The 6,900-nt window shown below is 48.6% G+C and overlaps 1 protein-coding gene across 5 annotated transcripts in view; it reads left to right on the top strand.

Moving 5' to 3' along the window:
- Nucleotides 1–3,039: 3,039 nt before the first annotated feature.
- The window catches only part of LOC146839122 (uncharacterized), a 113,187-nt gene continuing 109,326 nt past the window's right edge, over nt 3,040–6,900 (top strand). For 4 of the 5 annotated variants that reach the window (XR_014960786.1, XR_014960785.1, XR_014960784.1 and 1 more), the window contains exon 1: nt 3,040–3,223. The gene's annotated coding sequence lies outside the window, so the exon portion shown is untranslated. The remainder of the gene's footprint in view (nt 3,224–6,900) is intronic. The other variant, XM_085603134.1, reaches the window with a different exon arrangement.

The following is a 6,900-nucleotide window of genomic DNA, read 5'->3' as shown; positions in this document are numbered from 1 at the left end:
CCCGATATTGTTGGAGTTGAGCTGCGATCTTCCCAGGAGGCTTCCATGGTCGGAGGCTCTTCTCCTGGGACCTCACGGGGAACGGCACCCTCTGATTCTATCGGAGCGGTTGTCGTTGATGGCATGGCGAATTTCCGGCAGCAATGGGAAATGCCGGGATTTTCGGAGACAGCTTTGGATTTCATCAGGCAAGCTTGGGCGCCTTCCACCAGGAAGCAATACCTTTAGCCTGGACAGGCTGGATGGGTTGGTGCGTGGAACGGCACCTGGATCCCGTGGGGGCAGGATTACCCGATATTGTAAATTTTCTTTCAGAGAAGGCAGCAAGCGGTTTGGCTTATCGATCTGTAAATAACTTTAGATCAGCCATCTCGGCGGGGCATAACCCGGTGGATGGGAAACCGGTTGGTATGCACCCTATGATTTGTAAGCTTCTTAAAGGCATAAGAATAGCGAATCCCCCCAAACCCAAGTACTCAGGATTATGGGATGTTTCTTTAGTCATTTCCCTCTTCAATAGTTGGCCGGTGAATACTTTGTTATCAAGAAAACAGTTGTTTGCAAAGTTGGCAATGCTTCTCTGTTTGTCAGCTTGAAGACGTTCATCGGATGTGCTGGCACTGGAAATTACAGGTAGAGTATTTACACCGGAAGGAGTTTCTTTTACCATTACAGGCCGTACCAAGACACTTTCCAGACATATAGAGTATAATGCTTTTCCTAGCAATGAGAAATTGTGTGTTGTCCAATGCTTGAAAACTTATGAGGATTGTACTCGATCATTGAGGCCTGAGGGTTCTACTCAACTTTTGATTGCTTTGCAAAAACCTTTTAAACCAGTGTCTGCTGCAATCATAGCCAGATGGCTTTGTTACATCATGAAGGAAGCTGGCGTTCATATCCAAATGTTTGGTGCACATTCTGTGCCTTGTACCATGGCATCAAAATCATTTATGTTGGGTTCTAGAATGCAGGACATTATGCGTTGTGCTGATTGGTCATCTGAATCAACTTTCAAGCAATTTTATTACAAGCCGGTGGGAGATATAACCTCTGTTGTTTTTAATAAGCGTTAAACTAGCATAATCCGAAGCCTCCGGTCCTGTAATAGAATCAAAAATTAGCTAGCATTCGCGCCAAGAATTTTCAATTCTATTAAGGACACGGAGGCGAGGATTATCCCACCCGGCTATGTTACAATATGATTTTTCGTGCTTACCCACCCGTTGATATTGTACTGAATTATGGTCCCATGCAATAATTATGGGTTGTTCATGTTTGGTTTTTCCTAGGTGCAGACAAGAAGTCTGAATAAGAGATGTCTTCAAGTTGAAGCCTTTCGGTGGAATTTGGTTTCCTGTTAACTTCCATGTTGAAGGATGTTCGTGAAGAATTATAGATTTAGTGGACTTCTATACAGTTCGAGCAAAGAAAGAGGATGCTGGGACAGTAACCAAGGCTCTTATGGAGGGCTAAGGAGGCGTGGCTGACGCAAAGTACCATGGACAATGTAGTTTGTTTTACTAAATTGTATGTTTTACTGGCTGCTGTGATTTACGCAGTAACGAAGGAGATAGCATAATCCTCGCCTCCGTGTCCTTAATAGAATTGAAAATTCTTGGCGCAAACGCTAGCTAATTTTTGATCCACCACACCACCAACCCCCGCCTCACCACCCCCGTTTGGAGCGACGCACCACTGCACAGGATGTTCAGCCAAGGCTAAGATTTTAGACTCCTATATCTTTTTCCTGCTCCCAACAAAGTGTCACACTTAAGGCATGCAAATGTCACACATAGGTACACCCCAACCCTGAAAATGTCACTCATCAGCAGACTAAAAACTTGGCAGTTTTATCTTTGCAAATTACCTACAGCTCAGTGCTTTAAATGGGCCGGTACTCACAGGTACTGAGTACCGGCACTTCTATTTTTTATCACTCTGAGTACCGGCACTTCTCTACTGCCGTGGAGAGTACCGGTACTCATGAAGGGTAGGCGCATTGGCCGCTAGTGGTGGTTGCCTCTCTCTTTGACAGCCAATGCACTTGTATAGCCCTGAGCTGAGCCCCCGCTGAACTACTCAGCGTGGGCTCATTTGCATGAAATCCGGGTGTTCGCCCTCATGCTGTGTAAGGAATCGAGGTAGCCCAGTGACAGCACAATGAGGAAATCCATGGGGGGTAAGGAGGTTAAAGGGGCTTTAATCCCAGCTGATTCTTTTGTGTGCGAGCCTGCCTATGTTTGTCTGTTTGCCTGCTTGTGTGTGAGAAAAAGGGGAAAAATATTAGTACACAAGGAAATGTTAAATTATCACTGTGTTTAACTTTCTTTTTGTATAACAAATTCACCCGTTTTGTTTATAGAAACACATTTCGCGTGTTTTGGTATGTGCTGCAACTAGTGTATAAGTCAGTAAGCTTCCCATGTCTTGCCTTTAGCCCCGCCCCTAGCCCCGCCCACTCCACATTTAAATGAGTACCTGCACTATTTTATTCCCATGTAAAGCACTGCTGCAGCTGTAATGTCTATCTTAAAACAGTTGAAACTTCAATGTAAGAAAATATTTCTCTAGTAAAGCGCTCTATCGCCTTTGGGCAATGTCAGCGCAATGCAGAAATAAAAATAAAGAAATAGCTATGATGTTTCTTAAACGAGCACACTTCCACTGAACGAAATAGTGTCTCGTGCTTAGGCATGCGCAGTACAACTGTAGAGAGGTATCTGAGATATGGGCATGCGCACATCCTTCTGCGATGAGTGCATGCGCAGTACAACGAGAACCTACCCTTTAAACTGGGCATGCGCAGTACAATAGGTTTGAAATGTGCAGTACAACCGTGAGTAATTAGTATACCGTGTTCTGAACATGCGCTGTACAACCGTAAGTGAAGTGCTTAGTATGCCGGGTTGCGGACTTGTGCAGTACAGTGGTAAGTAGATAGTATACCGTGCTGTGGGCATGCGCAGTACAACTATCGGTGATTAGATATCGTGCTATGTACATGCGCAGTACAATCATTGGTGATTAGTAAACCGTGCTGCGGGCATGCGCAGTACATGAGTAACAGATCCTCACGTGTCTCTCCGGAGTTTATTGTTGCCGCGGTCTCCTCTCCGCTCTCGGGATCGGCTCAGAATCGGACGTTTCCCCGCAAGAGATCACCCGAGAGGAAGGGATCCAGCCTCCCTGGAGAGGAGTGTCCCAGTAGGGATCCGAGGAGGTGAGTCCTGACCTTGATTATCCACACAGCCCCCGACCAGCCCATATGCCCCATCCACTGCCCCCTGATCAGCCATGTTGTGACGTCAGTTTCAGACTTGGAGCTCATACATGACGTCAGAACAACCTCAGAGATCATACACTGTGATGTCAGCACAGCCTCAGCTCACCCGCTATGACGGCAGCACAGCCTCAGAGATCACGCACTGTGATGTTAACATAACCTCAGAGCTCACACACTGTGATGTCAGCTCAGCCTCAGAGCTCACACACTGTGATGTCAGCACAGCCTCAGAGCTCACACACTGTGATGTCAGCACAGCCTCAGAGCTCACACACTGTGATGTCAGCTCAGCCTCAGAGCTCACACACTGTGATGTCAGCTCAGCCTCAGAGCTCACACACTGTGATGTCAGCACAGCCTCAGAGTTCATACACACTGACGTCAGCACAGCCTCAGAACTCACACACATTGAGGTATGAGGTAGCACAGCCTCAGAGCTCTCACACTGTGACGTCAGCATAGCCTCAGAGCTCTCACACTGTGATGTCAGCACAGCCTCAGAACTCACACACTGTGATGTCAGCACATCCTCAGAACTCACACACTGTGATGTCAGCACAGCCCCAGAGCTCCCACACTGTGACGTCAGCACAACCTCGCAGCTTACACTGTGATGTCAGCACAGCCTCAGAGCTCAATCCATAATCAGTCAGGGGGTTTGTAAAGCGCACTACTATACACCCAAAGGGTCTCAAGGCACTGAGGGTGGAAGTGGGGTGCACACCTCCTGGGAGTTCACGGTGTTTTGTCGAAGAGCCAGGTCTTGAGGTTCTTCAAGAACTTAGTGAGTGTTGGTGTCTGTCTTAGGTGGAGAGGGAGGGAGTTTCATGCCTTGGTCGCGAGGAAGGAGAAGGAGCGTCCTCCTGTTCTGGTCTTCTTGTGGCATGGTACTGTTGCAAGTGGGAGCTGGGCTGAGCGGAGGGATCTTTTGGGGTGTGTGGAACGAGAGGCGGTGGTTCATGTAGCCGGGTCTTGTGTTGTGTAGGGCCTTGTGGGCATGGGTGAGAAGCTTGAAGGTGATTCTCTTCTTGACGGGGAGCCAGTGTAGTGTTTGTAGATGTTGGCTGATGTGGCAGTGTCGCGGTAGGTTGATGACTATTCTGGCAGCGGCGTTCTGGAGTTTGCGAATGAGGTTCTTGTTCATCCCGGCATAGTTGCCGTAGTCCAGTTTGCTGCTGATGAGGGCGTGGGTGACGATTTTCCTGTGATCAAGGGGAATCCAGTTGAAAGTCTTGCGGAGTAGGCGAAGGGTGTGGTAGCAGGAAGGGATCACAGCGTTGATCTGGCGGTCCAATTTGAGTTCGAAGTCCAGGATGATTCCGAGGTTGTGTGCATGGTCAGTGGGGGAGGGAGGGTTCCCAAGGGCAGGAGGCCACCAGTTGTTGTCCGAGGCGTCGGAGTGTGGGCCCATGTTGACTACTTCGGTTTTGTCCATGTTGAGTTGTAGGCAGCTGTTCGTCATCCACATGGCGACTGCTTCCATTCCTCCTTGAAAGTTGTGTTTGGAGATGATGGGTTCATTGGAGAGGATGAGTTGGGTGCTGTCTGCGTGCAATATGATGTTGAGCCCGTGTGGATGCGAGCAGGGCTATGTAGACGTTGAACAGGGTGGGGCTGATGGAGGATCCTAAGGGGACTCCGCAGGTGGCCAGTGTGGGTTCCAAGAGCAAAGGGGGGAGTCCGACCCGCTGCGTCTGCCTGGAGAGGAATGAGTGGATCCAGTCGAGGGCCTTGTTCCGGATTCCTGCGTCGTGGAGTCTGTGGGCTAGGGTACAATGTGAGACTCAGTCGAAGGCAGCGGAGAGGTCCAGGAAGATGATGGCTACAGTCTCTCCTCTGTCGAGTAGGTAGCGGATTTCATCTGTCGCAGCGAGTAGGGCGGTTTCGGTGCAGTGGTTCTTCCTGAAGCCTGATTGGGAGGAGTCAAGGATGCTGTTTTCTTCTTGGAAGGGGGCGAGTTGATGGCTTTTTCCGTGACTTTTGCCAGGAATGAGAGTAAGGATATAGGTCTGAATTTCTTTAGGCCAGTGGGGTCCGCTGAGGGTTTTTCAGGAGAGGGTTTATTTCTGCGTGTTTCCAGTCTCCGGGGAAGGAGGTGGTCTCGAAGGAGCAGTTGATGACTCCTCGCAGCTCAGGGGCTCACACACTGCAATGTCAGTACAGCATCAGAGCTCACACACTTGAACTGAAGCATAGCTTCAGAACTCACACTGTGACATTAGCACAGCCTAAGAGTGAACAAACTGTGACGTCAGCACAGCCCCAGAGCTCAGACTTACGTTAACACAGCCTCAGAGCTCACACTGATGTAAGCCCAGCCTCAGAGCTCACACACTGTGACTTCACATAGCCCCAGAGCTCACACTGGGACATCAGCACAGCCTCAGAGCTCACACTGTAACATCAGTACATCCTCGGAGCTCACAGCGGGCAGTCAGCGCAGCCTAAAAGCTCACACTGTGACATCAGCACAGCCTCAGAGATCAAGCACTGTGACATCAGCACAGCCCTAGAGTTTACACACTCTGATGTTAGCACAGCCCCTGAGATCACACACTGTGATGTCGGCACAGTCTCAGAGCTTAAACACTGTGATGTCAGCACAGCCCTAGAGATCGCACACTGTGATGTTGGCACAGCCTCAGAGCTCATACACACTGATATAAGCATGAGAATATTCAAATTGGAGCCTGTCCTGCTGACACCTTGATGCACGACGTCTGCACATGGTAGTTTGGGTCCTGCTGGTTGCTGCTGTTAATCTTCGACCACAGTTTTGTCTTTACAAAATCAATGTAGTGTGACTGGCCCCCTCCCGATATCAATAATTACTTATCTATACTCTCCGCGGTGCATGCACCCACGGGCACCTCCTCTTTTTAGTCCGATAAAAACTGCATTAAAAGAATGATTTTTATAAAAAATCTTGAATTAAAGCAAAGTAGGACTACAATGCATCCTTCAGGCTGCACACAGTGTCCGTAATAACCTGGAGGTAGACGGTCATCCTACTACAGCTCTAACCGAGCTAGAGGTCAGTGTGCCTTCATCCAGCAACGGATAGGGATCCCTTCAAACTAGGCTCTACAATGGTGCGGGCACTGAAGGAAGAGGTGCGAAATCACCAAACTGACAGGTGCTCAAGGAGAGAAAAAAGGAAACTGAGCAAGGGCGATGGGTTAACTAACACAAGTGAGGGATACAGGAGTGAGGGGACATTCAGGAGGAAATCACGTGAGCAGAAGTGTGAAGAAGAGGTGGAAAAGGTGATGGAAGGAAGAAAGGAGAACCAAGGAAATGAAGGAAAGGAGGGGTCGGTTTGGGAGCGTTCGGCAAATAAGAGAAAGCCAGGATAGAAGTCACACTCAAGGTACAAAGGGTAAAAGTAGGCATGGGATTGACACACAAAGAAAATATAGGATAGTGGTTACAGATAAATATATAGACTAAAGACTACATATTTTGTACAATAGTGGAAATTCCACTTTAGGATTTTTTTTTGTTTAGTGAGTTGTAGCAGCTCTCCCTCTCGGGGGGGGGGCAACCAATGATGTTTCTCTGGATGTGAGCACGTGTCCTGCTAACTAGACACCATGTATTGTTTGTCCAGATTC

This window comes from Triturus cristatus, chromosome 4_2 (genome assembly GCF_964204655.1).
Source record: "Triturus cristatus chromosome 4_2, aTriCri1.1, whole genome shotgun sequence".
Taxonomy (NCBI): Eukaryota; Metazoa; Chordata; class Amphibia; order Caudata; family Salamandridae; genus Triturus; species Triturus cristatus.
The sequence above is the reverse complement of the archived record's forward strand: the minus strand, read 5'-3'. Positions and strand labels throughout refer to the sequence as shown.